Raw genomic sequence first — 18,547 nt, 5'->3', positions numbered from 1 at the left:
CTAGCGTGTGGCGAGTACTGCACGAAAAACAATTACACCCATATCACCCACAACGAGTGCATGCAATGCTTGTGACTGACTTTGCACCAAGGGTCGCACTGTGTCAGTGCTTGCTCCAATAACGGACTGATAGACAAAATTTCCTCAATATCGTGCTGTTTACTGACGAGACCTCGTTTGATCGTGATGGTATTTCAACAATAGGAATAGCCACTTGTGGGATGAGGAGCACCCTCACACTGTAGTAGAGTCACACCGTCAAGTACGTTTTGCTGTGAATATCTGAGCCAGCATTGCAGGCGACAATCTCATTGGCCCATATCCAGTCTGAATGGCCACCTGTACTTGAGCTTCGAGCAAAGAGTTCTACCTGAGCTGCTGCAGAATGTAACCTTGGCTGTTTGTGAGTGGATGCAATATGACGGTGCACCGCCTCACTTCAGCGTGCATGTCCGCAACCATCTCTGTGCTGTATTTCCTGGCCGCTGGATTAGAAGGGGAGCTCCTATTCCATGGCCTGCGAGATCACCTGACCTGAATCCCCTTGATTATTTCGTATGGGGATATCTAAAGTAACTTGTGTATGGGACCTCAGTGGATACGGAGATGGAATTAGTTGCCAGAATTGTATGTACCTGTGATGTGATTCGAAACACACCAGGAATATTTGTCATGGTGCGTCAGAATCTTGTTAACCGACGTCCTGCGTGCATTGAGATTGATAGCTGTCAGTTTCAGAACATGTAGTAAGATGCAGTACAAACGGTACCTTCATTGTGTTAGTGATGGTATTTGCAGTTAACTGTAACTAACGTAAATAAAAAGGCACACAGTATTGGCATTTTATTCCTGTTGCTGGCGTCCCCGACCTCAGCTTCCGTATCTCAAATTGTTCAGTGGAGCATCCTCTATATCCTGTTACATTTTTGCACTCTCATTCAGAAATACCCTGTGTACAGAGAATAAGAGCGATTCTATAACACCTTCCTGGCGCACTTCTGAGGAAAGCTCTGTCACCGATAAATACTCGTTTTCCATTACAACGTACTGGCTTCTATTACACTACTGGCCATTAAAATTGCTACACCAAGAAGAAATGCGGATGTTAAACGGGTATTCATTGGACAAATATATTATACTAGAACTGACATTTCATTACATTTTCACGCAATTTGGGTGCATAGATCCGGAGAAATCAGTACCCAGAACAACCACCTCTGGCCGGAATAACGGCCTTGATTCGCCTGGGCATTGAGTCAAACAGAGCTTGGATGGCGTGTACAGGTACAGCTGCCCATGCAACTTCAACACGATACCACAGTTCATCAAGATTAGTGACTGGCGTACTGTCACGAGCCAGTTGCTCGGCCACCATTGACCAGAGGTTTTCAATTGGTGAGAGATCTGGAGGATGTGCTGGCCAGGGCAGCACTCGAACATTTTCTGTATCCAGAAAGGCCGGTACAGGACCTGCAACATGCGGTCGTTGCGTCCTGAAACCAAAACAAAAAAAAAAAAAACAAAAAAGAAAACATGCGGTCGTGCATTATCCTGCTGAAATGTAGGGTTTCGCAGGGATCGTATGAAGGGTAGAGCCACGGATCGCAGCACAAACGAAATGTAACGTCCACTGTTCAAAGTGCCGTCAGTGCGAACAAGAGGTGACCGAGACGTGTAACCAGTGCCACCCCTTACCATCTCGCCGGATGATACGCCAGTATGGCGATGACGAATACACGCTTCCAATGTGCGTTCACCGCGATGTCGCCAAACACGGATGCGACCATCATGATGCTGCAAACAGAACCCGGATTCATCCGAAAAAATGAAGTTTTGCCATTCGTGCACCCAGGTTCGTCGTTGAGTACACCATCGCAAGCGCTCCTGTTGTGATGCAGCGTCATGGGTAACTGCAGCCATGGTCTCCGAGCTGATAGTCCATGCTGCTGCAAACGTCGTCGAACTGTTCGTGCAGTTGGTTCTTGTCTTGCAAACAAAATGGTTCAAATGACTCTGAGCACTATATGACTCAACTGCTGTGGTCATAAGTCCCCTAGAGCTTAGAACTACTTAAACCTAACTAACCTAAAGACATCACACACATCCATGCCCGAGGCAGAATTCGAACCTGCGACCGTAGCGGTCGTGCGGTTCCAGACTGTAGCGCCTTTAACCGCTCGGCCACTCCGGCCGGCGTCTTGCAAACGTCCCCATGTGTTGACTCAGGGATCGAGACGTGTCTGCACGATCCGTTACAGCCATGCGGATAAGATGCCTCTCATCTCGACTGCTATTGATACGATGCCGTTGGGATCCAGCACGGCGTTCCGTATTACCTTCCTGAACCCACCGATTCCATATTCTGCTAACAGTCAATGGATCTCGACCAACGCGAGCAGCAATGACGCGATACAATAAACCGCAATCGCGATAGGCTACAATCCGACTTTTATCAAAGCCGGAAACGTGATGGTACGCATTTCTCCTCCTTACACGAGGCATCACAACAACGTTTGACCAGGCAACGCCGGTCAACTGCTGTTTGTGTATGAGAAATCGGTTGGAAACTTTCCTCATGTCAGCACGTTCTCTGAATAGCTAATCATTTGCATATCACAGCATCTTCTTCCTATCGGTTAAATTTCGCTTCTGTAGCACGTCATCTTCGTGGTGTAGCAATTTTAATGGCCAGTAATGTACTTAAGAAGTCTACGACTCACTCCTTACCTTGGAACCTATTCCTTATAGTCGGATCTTCGTTAACAATCTGCAGTGGGGCACTTTGCGATTCCAGAAATCTAAGAATACGGAATTTGCTTGTTGCCCTTCATCCATGGTTCATGGGATATCATGACGTAAAAAAAAGGGCAAGCTGCGTTTCACAAGAGCGATGCTATCTAATTCTGTGCTGATATGAGAACGGAACCTTTTCTGTCTCAAGGAAATTTATGATAATCCTCCTGTGTGTGTGTTTATAAAACGCCATTGTGAAGGGCGATGTGGGCCTCCCAGTTAGAAAGGATATTTAACTTAATAACTACAGACACTTTACAAAGTGACCTGCAAATAAGCAACTGCTGGTGCAGAACTCAACACGGAAGAGCGTGGTTTACGCGTTCAGCAGCTCCAACATCTCACACACTATTTTGGCGATCATATTCAGCTCGCAAAACTCGCTCCGCAATACCCGACGTGTGCAGTGTGCGTGGCCTACCGCGGTCTCTTGACCTTGATGCCACGTTCCCGTGTGTGCAGGTCATTGGAAGTTATGAGGCGTTAAGGATTTTTTTTTTGGTTATCAGTCTACTGACTGGTTTGATGCGGCCCGCCACGAATTCCTTTCCTGTGCTAACCTCTTCATCTCAGAGTAGCACTTGCAACCTACGTCCTCAATTATTTGCTTGACGTATTCCAATCTTTGTCTTCCTCTACAGTTTTTGCCCTCTACAGCTCCCTCTAGTACCATGGAAGTCATTCCCTCATGTCTTAGCAGATGTCCTATCATCCCGTCCCTTCTCCTTATCAGTGTTTTCCACATATTCCTTTCCTCTCCGATTCTGCGTAGAGCCTCCTCATTCCTTACCTTATCAGTCCACCTAATTTTCAACATTCGTCTATAGCACCACATCTCAAATGCTTCGATTCTCTTCTGTTCCGGTTTTCCCACAGTCCATGTTTCACTACCATACAATGTTGTACTCCAGACGACATCCTCAGAAATTTCTTCCTCAAATTAAGGCCGGTATTTGATATTAGTAGACTTCTCTTGGCCAGAAATGCCTTTTTTGCCATAGCGAGTCTGCTTTTGATGTCCTCCTTGCTCCGTCCGTCATTGGTTATTTTACTGCCTAGGTAGCAGAATTCCTTAACTTCATTGACTTCGTGACCATCAATCCTGATACTGTGTACTCATTAGACTGTCCATTCCGTTCAGCAGATCATTTAGTTCTTCTTCACTTTCACTCAGGATAGCAATGTCATCAGCGAATCGTATCACTGATATCTTTCCACCTTGTATTTTAATTCCACTCCTGAACCTTTCTTTTATTTCCATCATTGCTTCCTCGATGTACAAATTGAAGAGTAGGGGCGAAAGGCTACATCCTTGTCTTACACCCTTCTTAATACGAGCACTTCGTTCTTGATCGTCCACTCCTCTTGGTTGTTGTACATATTGTATATGACCCGTCTCTCCCTATAGCTTATCCCTACTTTTTTCAGAATCTCGAACAGCTTGCACCATTTTATATAGTCGAACGCTTTTTCCAAAAGTGTCTTGATTTTTCTTTAGCCTTGCTTCCATTATTAGCCGTAACGTTAGCGTTAAGGATATCATTTGGAAAATACCTATCACGTTCTTTGGACTAATGACATTCTCCAAACCACAGCACGGTACCAAATCTGACATTTCCCACGTGGAATAGTAGCACTTCATTTCAGTGCATACGCTGTTCGCACTTTACAGAATCACTGACCTTGCTCACATGTCAGCACAACTTCCAAACAACTCCAGCTTGTTCAGTAAACGCAAAAATCCAATAACAGATGCGATAGTTTGTAGTTGTTGTTCCCTTGAACTCATGTTACGGGAGACTCAAGTTCCCTTGCTTGCTGCACCTTGCGTTCATGGATATTGCGCGCCACACACACACACACACACACACACACACACACACACACACACACAGAGAGAGAGAGAGAGAGAGAGAGAGAGAGAGAGAGAGCCTTGTAGCTGTATGAAACATTTAGCTTTCCTATTCGTAGCTGATGGTGAAAGTCTTACTGTCTATAATTCCATCTGTTTCTATGGCGGTGAGGTGAGTGATCCAACTGTACTCGTATTCGAATGAAAAACTCAATGTGTAGTAATAGCATTTGTTGTGAAATACTAGTCGGCCTCACAAGATAAAAACTTAATAAAACATGATGCGTGCCACAAGGGAGTCTTGTAGGTACACACGTGCTCGCAACATAAATAATTGATCAGGTGAGCAACGTCGGGAGCTGCGTTAGGATTTCTGGAATGATGCTGTTGTTGTAGTGTCGGTAGCTGGACCGACACTGTGGAGTTGACTGCTGCAAAAGAAATGCTAAACTAAAGCTGTGGCCGATAGTGCACGCACGGCAATAAGCATACGGGCGTGAAGTCTGGAACATAAAACTTATGAATGAATAAGAAGAAAAGTATGTAGATGCTTTTTTTTACTTATCTTTTATTTCTCTTGAATACTCGTAAGCTATAGTCCTGATACAAATGGCTCCTTGCTAGTTCATAGCCATTAACTTAGCTGATGGCTATTCTGTCTCTCGGCTAATGAGAGAGAAAGGCTTCGTACAACTGGGCGATAGCTAGGTTCGCGTACAACTGGCCGGTAGCTTGGTTCTCGTACAACTGGGGTCGAGTCCACTCTCGTATCACGAGACCTGCCTTGGTGGTGGCGCTAGGTCTGCGATCACAGTGGCGACACGCGGGTCCGACATGTACTACATGGACCGCGGCCGATTTAAACTACCACCTAGCAAGTGTGGTGTCTGGCGGTGACACCACATTCCTCCCCCGCAAATCGGCGAACGGTCGTGTAATAAGGCTTCCGCCCGCCGTGGGGAGGACCACATGTTGACGTATGCGATGAGGTGGGGAGCCTAACAACAGGCGAGGCTGTGCCACCCGCACCCGGCCATCCGGTCCGAGGGGAGCTAGGAAACGCCTGCAAAACTAGTCCAGGGTGCACGTCAACATGTGGTGTATGCGCCCGTAAAGAGACCTGAGGGGCCGAAGTGTCGACCTCCATTGCGTCGGGGTAGCCGACGCGCGATGACGTCATGTGGTCCGGAGCGGTCGGGAGTTCCATGGCGGAGGACAGCTGGTCACGGGAAGCGATCGGCGGCGCGTGACCCTGGGAGGCGCCTGGCGGCGGCAACGAAGCGTCGAATGCGGTCGGCGGCGGCGGCGGCTGCTGCTGCTGCTGCTGCTGCGGCGGCGGCGGCGCGTCGCCATGGGGCAAAATGGAAGGCATCGTCGGTAACACCTGGGGATGAGGCGAGCCAGTAGATGGGTCCCCAGGGCGCTGACCGGACGGCACCGTCGCTGAAAGCAGACGGGGAGCGGCAGAACCCGAGCGACGACAGAGGCGCAGCTGATTGAGATGCCGACGCACCTCACCAGAGGCCCCCAAAACCAAATACATCGCGCGGCCGAGCCAACGCCGTGAACCTCGATAGTTGCGATAAAATACAACGTCGCCTGGAGCAAAAGCAGGAGTCTGCCGCTGCACAGGAACCTGATGCGGCGGATGCAGCAAAGACATCAAGGTGCGATGAGGACGACCGTGGAGCAACTCAGCCGGCGAGCGACCCTCTCGGGGCTGAGAGCGATACGAAGACAAAAAGAGCAACAATGCGTCCTCCCGAGAATGCGACTCTTTCAATTTCAACATCTGTGACTTGAAAGTCCGGACCAAACGTTCCGCGGCACCGTTGGACTGAGGCGAAAACGGCGCGGATGTCAGATGTTGAATACCATTGGCCTGGCAGAATGACTGAAATTCTGCGGACATGAATTGTGGTCCATTGTCGGAAACAATAGTCTGCGGAAGACCTTCAATGCAAAAGATAGCAGACAACGCTTGGATGGTGGCGGAGGACGTCGTGGATGACATCCGGACAACAAAAGGAAAATTACTAAAGGCGTCGACCAGAACCAACCATCGAGCATTCCAGAATGGACCAGCAAAATCAATGTGCAAGCGTTGCCAAGGGGAAGTGGCTTTTGGCCACGCAAAGACTTTCCGCGGCGGTGCGGACTGTTGTTCGGCACACGCCGGGCACGAAGAACACATATTCGTAATCGCAGCATCGATTCCGAACCAAGTACAGTGCTGACGAGCAAGTTGTTTCGTTCGCACTATACCCCAATGTCCTTGATGAAGAAGCCGTAAAACAGAGGACTGTAACGAACGTGGGACCACGACTCTGGACTGATCATTATCAGAACGCAACAACAAAACACCACGACGAACAAAAAGTCTCTCTTTGTGAGCAAAAAATCGGCGAACCAACGGATCCTCGATCCGAGACTTTGACAAAGGCCATTGCGTAGCAACAAAACGTAAAACAGTAGCAAGGACAGGGTCAGCAGCTGTGGCTGTAGCGACACGACGAAAATCAATCGGAAACGATTCGACCACTTCATCGGTTTCCGAATCAATGAACATGCAGGCAAGTTCGGAAGAATCGAATGCTTTATCCGCAGCAACAGGCAAACGGGACAACGCATCGGCGTTTCCGTGCTTAGCAGTGGACCGATACAAGATATCGTAGCGGTACTGCGAGAGGAAAATAGACCAGCGAATGAATTTCTGCGCTGTACGTGGAGGTACAGGCTTGGTCGGATGAAAAAGCGATGTCAAAGGTTTGTGGTCTGTGATGATGGTAAAGTGACGACCATACAAGAAATCATGGAACTTAGTAACACCAAACACGAGAGCTAAAGCTTCTTTCTCTATCTGTGAATAATTTCTTTGTGCAGACGAGAGCAATTTGGACGCAAAGGCAATAGGGCGATCATGGGAGCCATCTTTGTGCGCAAGCACAGCACCGATCCCGAAATCCGATGCATCTACCATCAACAAAAGGGGTTTCTGGGGATCGAATGGCGTAAGGCAAGTATTAGAAAGCAACGCCGATTTCAACTGGCGAAAGGCGCGTTCACATTCCGTCGTCCAGACGAACGGAACACCTTTACGGCGTAAGCGATGAAGCGGAGCTGAAATGGAAGAGGCATTGCGCACATATTTATGGTAATAATTAATTTTACCCAACAGTTGTATATAGGAAAGTTCTGGCGCGAGGAAATTGTGACCAAATGCAGGAGGATCGATGCCTCGTGCGCAGGCTATAAGTTGACCGTCAGCATAAATGAAACTGCCAGTAACGTACTGCTCTTAAATGAATAGGAAGCTCCGTTACGCGATTGGTAGTCGATTACTGGAAACAGCCGTAACTGTGCAAGGTCTCGTAACATGCTCCAGGAGCTACTTAGGCGGAATGAGCGCGTAAAATCAGCCGCAACAAAAGCATACGCCAAGGGGAAACTCACTGCCAGAATTCTAAGGAAATGTAATTCATCGACAAATAAATTTGCTCACGAAACTCTTTTTTTATGATAGTTCTTTAGTGTTGGTCCTCAATTTGGGACTCTAAACTAGGTAGGATTACAGAAGAAATAGAGGAGAAAGGAAGAGTAACAACTCATGCATTCAAATAGCTAACAAGAGTAATACACAGCAGAATGGAGAATAAAGTTGAAGATCTGTTAAATGACGATCGGTTTGACTGTAGGAAAAATGAAACCACTAGAGAGGCAGTTCTGAAGTTGCGCTCGATGTTGGAGGCAAGGCTTATTAAGATTCAAGGCACTTTCGTAGGATTTATCGCCATAGGACCATTAGACACTTCCAAAGGATTTGTCGACATTGGGAAAGCGTTAAACGTAAAATAGAGCACTGTAGCTATGGAACCGTCAGCTTGACGGTTCGTGCATCAAAGTTGCAGAACAGAATACCATACAAACGAATGGAAAAGAAAATTGAAGATGTGTTATTAGACGATCGGTTTATCTGGAGAAAAGATAAAGGTACCAGAGAGGCTGTTCTCGATATGGAAGTATGACTGAGGAAAAATAGAGGAAGCTCCTTACTGTTTGCTGACCAGAAAAAGCGTGCGATAATGTAAAGTGGTGCAAGATGTCAGTAAAATAGGTACAGATTAAAAGCAAAGACAGGTAATACACAATGAATACGAAAAAGAAGCTCCAGCAATAAGAATGGAAGAGCAAGAAAATTGTGCTTAAATTAAGAAGACCGTAAAGCAGAGATGATATTTTTCCAATGGGAAGACGTCACTTTGGCAACACTGTTTTTTTCTTATTCGTGTCCACAATCTGTCGTCTTGCACTTTCGACCTCGCTCTTCTTTACGTAACGCCCTTGTACTCAATTCGGTATGTGCTGTCGCAACGCGATACTCTTAATAAATTGGCCACTTTAATCGTAGCTAGGCGTGCAGCGTCCGATTTCTCCTCGCGGCGCTGTGTGTATTCCGACACGATTTGACGTCAGCTGCCAGGAAGTCGTCAGAAGAAGCGTCCTCTTTGTATCCGATGGAAATCGAACCGTACCGAAATAACGAAGAAATGTTCCGCCGCTTCCAGTCGAGAACTACAAGAGCGAAGCCAGTGTTTACAAATTTGATGCTACCATTGGTGCGCTACCGGCGTAGCATCGCAGGACGCGTATCGATCCCCGACTGTGACTGTGCCTGTCGGTATCTCACTTACGGACAAGAATCAACTCAGAAGTGCTGAATCATGCATACGGCAACACTGGACTTACTTAGACTTAGTTCCTCGAATGCTAGGTAGCATATCGGGAAACAAGTGTCCTCCAGCGAACTAGATTAGCTGCCAGGTTTCAAGTTCTCCAAGTTCATGCCCATGCCCTGAAGATCTTGTGCAAAAGTTCTTTAGCTCCACTTTAGCTCGTGCACCCACCCGTTCGTTTCCACAACAATGTTGATTTGTGAATTCTTCCGTATTTCGTGTTTAGAACATATCCTGCAGGTTTCAGTTTTCTTTCAGCAACGATTTTGTGCAGGCTGCGTAGACCACTGCTTGTCAGAACTTCATCATTTGAAACTGCTCACGGTAACTGATCTTCAAAATTCGCCTCAAGCAATGTTGCTGAAAAACATGAGCTTGTGTGCTGAGTTTAGTGGCATTTTCCCGGCCTCACATGCGTACATGATAATTGGTAGGATGATGGAGAAGTACTGCCGAAGCTCTATTGGACATCCTTGTAGTCCAACTGCCATACAGGACGCATTCGTTCGATGACTGAAAAACTTTCGCAATTGTGCTGCTGCTGTCTGCATCTAAGTCCTTGTCATTATTGGTACGGCTGCCGAGTTATGGAAATAGGTAAACATCTTGTAGTACCTTCTGTTGCACCAGAATTTGAGTAGATACATTTCTACTTTTGATGCTCATTGTTTTTGTCTTATTACCACTTAGTTTTGGCCCTACAACACTGGCCATCCCATAAAGCTTGGTCGTCATTAAATGTAAACTTTGTGAATGCAAATTAAAAATAAAAGAAGGAGTTGCGATAAGTAAATAAAATGTGTAATGACAATATCTGAAAATTGCTAAGGTTACAACATGAAAAGAATAGGTTTTGATAGAGCCTTCTCGTCTTTTTACCCAAGCCTTGAAATTTTGCTGAAAGCTTTGTCTTTAATTGGAATATTTCTGTCCCCAATATGATACTAGGGGTGTTAGGTCTAAATGTACTGAGACGAACACGACTTACGGGAACCGATGTGTGATTTTCCCCTCTGATCGACGCATCCGTTGTCATATCGAACACTGGATTACATTCGATTTTACGCCAACGTTTAGTTGTTAAATTTTTCTCTTACGGGTGGATTCCCCACAATTTGACTGAAGTTAAAAAAGTAGGTTCCTGTCAGTTGGTGTAAAGGAATGCTGAGAAAATTCGACCGCGAAATGAAAAAAATGGTTCAAATGGCTCTGAGCACTATGGGACTCAACTTCTGAGGTCATCAGTCCCCTATAACTTAGAACTACTTAAACCTAACTATTGGTGTAAAGGAATGCTGAGAAAATTCGACCGCGAAATGAAAAAAAATGGTTCAAATGGGTCTGAGCACTATGGGACTCAACGTCTGAGGTCATCAGTCCCCTATAACTTAGAACTACTTAAACCTAACTAAACTAAGGACATCACACGCATCCATGCCCGAGGCAGGATTCGAACCTGCGACCGCAGCGGTCGCGCGGTTCCGGACTGTAGCGCCTAGAACTGCTCGGCCACCCCGGCCGGCTAGGAAAAACAACCGAAAATGTCACATAGTGACAATGCGAGTCCTCACACAGCACGTCTGTGTAATAATTGAAGGGGTCTGCGAAAGAAAGTGTTAACGATCAGAAATTGTCTGATCACGGTGTCTGCTGTGTTTCGGAATGTATCATATGCTGTTAACAAGTTGTTTCATTTGTACCGCTTTAAGAAACAGAATCTACTGTATTATTTGTTTGGTATTATCGTATTCTTCACTGTGAATTTAACGAAGGTACGTAACATGCAACAACTTTACATAATGCTGTCGTAGGTGGGCACGTTTTTGTGTAAAAAAAATATCAAATTACTGTGTTGTTGTCGTACGAGGTGTGGCTAGAAAAAAACCGGACTAGTACTGGTGAAACAATAAAACGAATGCAATAAGGCTGAAAGTCGCGTGGCCTGTCACGTGACTCTCGCTCCGCCTACTGCTCGAGTTTCATCTGCCTCCTGCACTCAGTCTGCCCGTGGCGTCTGTTTTAAGTAGTTGACGTTTTGTCTGTGCGTCGGGAAATGTTGAGTGTACAGAAAGAACAGCGTGTTAACATCAAATTTTGTTTCAAACTAGGAAAATCTGCAAGTGAAACGTTTGTAATGTTACAACAAGTGTACGGCGATGATTGTTTATCGCGAACACAAGTGTTTGAGTGGTTTAAACGATTTAAAGATGGCCGCGAAGACACCAGTGATGACACTCGCACTGGCAGACCATTGTCAGCAAAAACTGATGCAAACATTGAAAAAATCGGTAAACTTGTTCGACAAGATCGCCGTTTAACAATCAGAGCAGCGTCTGAGTTAACAGGAGTTGACAAGGAAAGTGTTAGGCAGATTCTTCATGAAAGTTTCAACATGAACAAAGTGTGTTCAAAAATGGTTCCAAAGTGTCTCACAATTGAACAGAAGGAACGCCGAAGAATGATTTGTTCTGACATCCTGGAAAACATTGAAAGTGATCCCACCTTCTTACAAAATCGATGCATTGGAAAACTCCTGGTTCTCCACGACAAAAAAAACACGAATGTCAAAATCGAAATTCAAGGCAATGATGATTGTTTTTTTTTTTTTGACATCAAAGGGATTGTGCACATTGATTGGGTACCAGAGGGACAAACAGTGAATCAGCATTACTACATTAGCGTCGTGGCTACCCTACGTGAGCGAGTACGGAGAAAACGGAACGATTTGTGGAGAAAAAAGTCATGGATCCTTCACCAAGACAATGCCCCAGCTCACAGTGCGTTGTCAGTGAAGACGTTTTTGGCAAAACACAACATTCCCATCTTAGATCATCCACCCTACTCACCTGATTTGGCCCCCTGTGACTTTTTTCTTTTCCCTAAAGTCAAGTCAGCTTTGAAAGGAACTAGATTTGAGACTGTTGAAGCAGTAAAAGAAAAAGCGACGAAGTAATGTATGGACTTACCGAAAATGATCTGCAGCATTGCTATGAACAGTGGAAAATTCGTATGGAGCGGTGTAGAGACCGAGGAGGAGAGTACATTGAAGGAGATAACATGAAATTGTAAATAATTGTAAATAAATGTTTTTTCCAGCATCAGTCCGGTTTTTTTCTAGCCGCACCTCGTATACACCTTATTTCTCACCTAACGATTTATTTCTGTTCCGTTATGTGAAACAAAAACAAAATGCGTGCCCAGTGATGGATGAAGAAAAAGGTGGCAATACCGGAAGAAAAATCTGAGTTCTGAAAGAGCTTAGTCAAAGTAGGGCACGAAGAGTAAACAATATCCCTGGGACAACATATACTGAAAAAACCATTCCACCTCGTCTGCAAGATACAGGGGTTGGACAAAAATATCGAAACATCGCGGGAAACGCTTCCTTGAACTTAAATGTAGATGCTAGCCAAGCCAGGGGATGAGCTGTTGTGTTTGAAGAGGAACAGCACCTGTGTGTGCGGTGTCAGAGGTGGCCAGAACAGAACAGAACAGTGTTCTGTGTAGCTGCGAGTGTGTCATGGCGGAGCTAAGCGAATTTGAACGTGGAGAAATCGTTAGCGCTCGTGTGGTGGGCGCTTCCGTAACTAAGGTAGACGAAGTGTTTGGTGTTTCAAGAGGCACCGTATCGAATATTTGTACCCCGTGCAGAAAAAGCGGAAAAACGTCGTCCGCTAAGTCACGACGCGGACGAAAGCGTGTGTGGAGTGATGTGGCGCAAGTGGATTGTGATGAAAAATTAGAGGACGCCTGCTGCAAAAGTCACTGCAGAACTGAGTGTCACATTCTCGAACGACTTGCCTTAGATGGTAGACTGAGTAACAGAAATCCTTTATTTGTAACATCTGCATTATGTAGAGGAAGTTTTTGACAATGTTGACCGGAATAAGCTCTTTGAAATTGTGAGGGAAGCAGGGATAAAATACAGTATACGAAAGGTTGTTTGCAACTTGTACAAGAAGCCAGACTGCAGTTATAAGAGTCGAAGCATATCAAAAGTGAGGCAGTAATTGAGAAGGGAGTGAGGCAGGGCTGTAGTTTATCTCCGGTATTTTTCAGTTCGTACATTGAGCAAACCAAGGAGAAATTCGGAAAGGCAGTTACAGTTCAGGGAGTAAAACTAAATGCATCGCGCGGTTTGACGATCACATTGCAATTTTGTCAGGAACGGGAAAGGTGTTGGAAATTTAGTTGAGCAGAATGGACAGTGTTCTGAAAAGAGATTGTAAGATAAATATCATTAAAAGTAAAACAAGGATAATGAAATGTAGTCGAATTAAATTAGCCAGTGTTGGGGAAATTAAATTAGGAAACGAAGCTCCGAAAGTAATAAATGACTTTTTCTACTCGGGCAGCAAAATAACCGACGGCGGATGAAACAGAGATCATTTAAAATGCAGACTGGCAGTAACGAGAATCATTATTCAAGCAGAGAAATTTGTTAATTGTTGTTGTTGTGGTCTTCAGTTCTGAGACTGGTCTGATGCAGCTCTCCATGCTACTCTATCCTCTGCAAGCCTCTTCATCTCCCAGTACCTACTGCAGCCTACATCCTTCTGAATCTGCTTAGTGTATATTCATCTCTTGGTCTCCCTCTACGATTTTTACCCTCCACGCTGCCCTCCAATACTAAATTGGTGATCCCTTGATGCCTCAGAACATGTCCTACCAACCGATCCCTTCTTCTAGTCAAGTTGTGCCACAAACTCCTCGTCTCTCCAATTCTATTCAATACCTCCTCATTAGTTATGTGACCTACCCATCTAATCTTCAGCATTCTTCTTTAGCACCACATAATTTGTTAATATCGAATATAAATGCAAGTGGTCAGAAGTTTTTTTACGAAAGTATTTGTCTGAAGTGTAGCCATGTACGGAAGTGAAATGTGAACTGTAAATAGTTCAGACAAGAACAGAAAAGAGACGGCCGGTGTGGCCGAGCGGTTCTAGGCCCTTCAGTCTGGAACCACGCGAACGCTACGGTCGCAGATTCGAATCCTGCCTCGGACATGGATGTGTGTGATGTCCTTAGGTTAGTTAGGTTTAAGTAGTTCTAAGTTCTAGGGGACTGATGACCTCAGAAGTTAAGTCCCATAGTGCTCAGAGCCATTTGAACCATTTTTGAACATTGCACAACACCCAGTCATCACGAGGCAGAGAAAATCCCTGACCCCGCTTTCATTAGCAGACCGAGGATTTTTAATTGTCAAGAATTGTGTCTGTGTGCTTTGAACGTACTGCCGAGAGTAGCTACGATTTAAGTACGTTATTGTTTCAGAAGTAGTGTGTTTTTTTTTTTCATATCGTCCTTCAGTCGCTTTTGATATGGCAGTTTAGTGTTCCAGTTTATATTGCCGGATTTTTTTCTGTGATTTCTGAATTGCATTCTTAATTTTGTACAGCTGTCCAAAAGTTGCTTCTCTTTCCGTCATCTGCTGTTATTTACACCACTAGACCTCTACGGTGAAAAGAGTTAAATGGATGGCGACAAGCTAATCAGTCAGATACAGGAACTAAATGCTTGTGGTACTAAAAGACATCTCAGTATCGGACGAGGAATGTTACTTCTAAGTTGTGGGAGGAGACAGCTGTGGAATTAGAGGAGACAGAAACAGAGTCGAATCCAGGGTTTTGGTCGGAGGGGGGTGGGGACTGAGCTCATACGAATTTTGTATCATCGTTCCGTCTCCAAATTCTCTAGAGTAACAAGTTGGTTTGCGTGGCCGTCCTCCGCAGCAGCATAGAAATACACTACTGGCCATTAAAATTGCTACACCAAAGGGAATTCAGATGATAAACGGGTATTCATTGGAAAAATATATTATAATACAACTGACATGTGGTTGCATTTTCACGCAATTTGGGTGCATAGATCCTGAGAAATCAGTACCCAGAATAACGGCCTTGAAACGCCTGGGCATTGAGTCAAACATAGCTTGGATGGCGTGTACAGGTACAGCTGCCCATGCGGCTTCAACACAATACCACAGTTCATCAAGAGCAGTGACTGGCCTATTGTGACGAGCCAGTTGCTCGTCCACCATTGACCAGACGTTTTCAATTGGTGAGAGGTCTGGAGAATGTGCTGGCCAGGGCAGCAGTCGAACATTTTCTGTGTCCAGAAAGGCCCGTGCAGGACCTACATCATAAGGTAGTGCATTATCCTGCTGAAATGTAGGGTTTCGCAGGGTCGAATGAAGGGTAGAGCCACGTCCACTGTCCAAAGTGCCGTCAATGCGAACAAGAGGTGACCGAGACGTGTAACCAATGGCACCCCATACCATCACGCCGGGTGATACGCCAGTATGGCGATGACGAATACACGCTTCCAATGTGCATTCACCGCGATGTCGCCAAACACGGATGCAACCATCATGATGATGCAAACAGAACCTGGATTCATCCGAGAAAATGACGTTTTGCCATTCGTGCACCCAGGTTCGTCGTCGAGTACACCATCGCAGGCGCTCCTGTCTGTGATGCAGCGTCACGCGTAACCGCTGCCACGGTCTCTGAGCTGATAGTCCATGCTGCTGCAAACGTCGTCGACCTGTTCGTGTAGATGGTTGTTTTCTTGCAAATGTCCCCATCTGTTGACTCAGGGATCGAGACGTGGCTGTACGATCCGTTACAGCCATGCGGATAAGATGCCTGTCATCTCGACTGCTAGTGATACGACGCCGTTGGGGTCCAGCATGGCGTTCCGTATTACCCTCCTGAACCCACCGATTCCATATTCTGCTAACAGTTATTGGATCTCGACCAACGCGAGCAGCAATGTCGCGATACGATAAAGCGCAATCGGATAGGCTACAATCCGACCTTTATCCAAGTCGGAAACGTGATGGTACGCATTTCTCCTCCTTACACGAGGCATCACAACAACGTTTCACCAGGCAACGCCAGTCAACTGCTGTTTGTGTATGAGAAATCGGTTGGAAACTTTCCTCATGTCTGCACGTTGTAGGTGTCGCCATCGGCGCCAACCTTGTGTGAATGCTCTGAGAAGCTAATCATTTGCATATCACAGCATCTTCTTCCTGTTGGTAAATTTCGCGTCTGTGGCACGTCATCTTCGTGGTGTAGCAATTTTAATGGCCAGTAGTGTACTTGTTTTGTAAATACTTATTTACATTAAAACGCGACGTGAATTATTTGACAATCTAAAAATAATAAAACTGTATCGATGTAGATCCCGCTGAAGATGCCTTTGAGTAAGGAAAAGGCGAAACGCATCTGCGAAAAATAATTAAGTTCCAGCAATAAAAGGCGGTTTTATTTACAAAACAGGTATCTCTAGAGTAAACGGATGTGTTTTCTAAATCTCTGTATTGTAATACCAACTACAATAGGGAGAAGATTTTTGAGACTGTTAAGTCTGAAAGCTATGTTGCAAAGGGCGCAGCCCCGAATCCTCCCGAAACCAGGCAGGTTAAGCAGGTAACAGGACCGAATGCGAATCCTCCCAAACTGACACAAAGCGACAGAGCATTGTGTGCGCTAATGACCACAGCTGCCTGCGGCCATTTCGCAGTTCGCGGCAGATCGTTGTAGACTGAACATGTCCTCAGACGAGCTTACAGTTTCAGTAAGTAGGAAGTGAAGGTTCAAATGTCTCTGAGCACTATGGGACTTGACATCTGAGGTCATCAGTCCACTAGAACTTAGAACTACTTAAACATAACTAACCTAAGGACATCACACACATCCATGCTCGAGGCGGGATTAGAACCTGCGACCGTAGCGGTCGCGCAGTTTCAGACTGAAGCGACTAGAACCGCTCGGCCACACCGGCCAGCTGAAGGGAAGGAAAATGGTTTTGAAAGGTAACACCTTCGGCTTTCAAAAACTGCTGAAAGGTGGTCTAGCGCGGTGGAAGTGCAGCATTAATGGTTGCAGAAGTTTAGTTAAAACTATTTCTATTGAGGAGCAGGATGTCGTGGAGTGACAAGAGCACAATCATGAGTAAATGCCTCATAACAAAATTCAGGTCATTTGTGACCTAAAGAGAAAAGCCATAGTATATATTTGTGAGAGACCGTCAAAAATAATTTACCAGAAGTTAAAAGGAGAAGATACGCAAGATATAACTGCGAGAGATGTCAACAATTTTTGTAAATCTGTTTACAAAGCTAGGCGCAAAATTCTGCCAAAACTGCTCACGAATGCTGCAGATGTCCATGATGTTATCAACTCGCTGAATGTGGAAATCACAGACGGGGCAAAGTGTTTATTAGAAAATAACACCGAGAAAAAAGTGATCATATTTTGTGACTCGGCAAACCTTAAAACATTAACGCAGTGTGAATCTATATATGTTGATGGTACGTTCAAGTGCTGACCAAAGTTTTTTTGTCAGCTGTTTACAATACTCGGGTTAGTTAATGGCCATTACATTCCATTGGTCTTCTCTTTATTGAACGACAAGAAAACTTCGTCGTACCAGTATGTATTTCAAAACGTTGTTGATAAATGTAAGTTTATTTCCAAGAACTAGGAACTTTCATCAAAGTAGGCCTACAGTATTCGGGCTTTTTCTGAGTTATAATTTATCAATTACAAGGTCAACATTTATGCCTTTTGCAATATCGTGTTCAATCCACAATAATTTTGTGCTTGTGTGCCCCAGCGGTGTGCTGGCTGTGGGTTCCAAGTCTGGCCAACCCGTAGCTACGACTCTGGCATCCGCGCTCGGTCTTCTGGTAAAACTTTAATACTTTGCTTCCAGGCTGCTTATAAAGAAGAAATATGTACCAGATTTCACATTAGACCCGCAAAAATATGTGTCAAAACAGCATTCAACTTCGTGCATTACTTTTAGCGTAATGCGAGAACAAACAGGTACGCAGAAGAAATTATAAAAATATTTTTTGCCGTCTGTTGCGCTTCTATAGACCATTCAAAAAGTTTTCTTAGCCATCTCCTATATTCAGACATCGGACACTTATCAATTTGTTGTACGTATAGATTTGCTGGAAATGTAACCGAAATTCGTAAAATGAACACTGAGATAGAATATGTATAGCGAAATCACGATTTGCTATTTTAGTAAATTAATTGTGAAGAAATCAAGGCTGTAAATGATTCCAGTTTCTAAAAATAAATATCTAAATAAGATAAAACTTTTAAACATACAATACCCGCAAAAAATTTTAACATCTTCTACTGTA

At 45.0% G+C, this 18,547-nt stretch overlaps 1 protein-coding gene across 2 annotated transcripts in view; it reads left to right on the top strand.

Moving 5' to 3' along the window:
- LOC124787489 (cystathionine beta-synthase) overlaps positions 1-18,547 on the top strand; it is a 167,667-nt gene that overhangs the window by 50,825 nt on the left and 98,295 nt on the right. The window lies entirely within an intron of this gene.

Source organism: Schistocerca piceifrons, chromosome 1, assembly GCF_021461385.2.
Source record: "Schistocerca piceifrons isolate TAMUIC-IGC-003096 chromosome 1, iqSchPice1.1, whole genome shotgun sequence".
NCBI classification, from domain to species: Eukaryota; Metazoa; Arthropoda; class Insecta; order Orthoptera; family Acrididae; genus Schistocerca; species Schistocerca piceifrons.
This window is presented reverse-complemented; position numbering and strand designations above follow the sequence as displayed.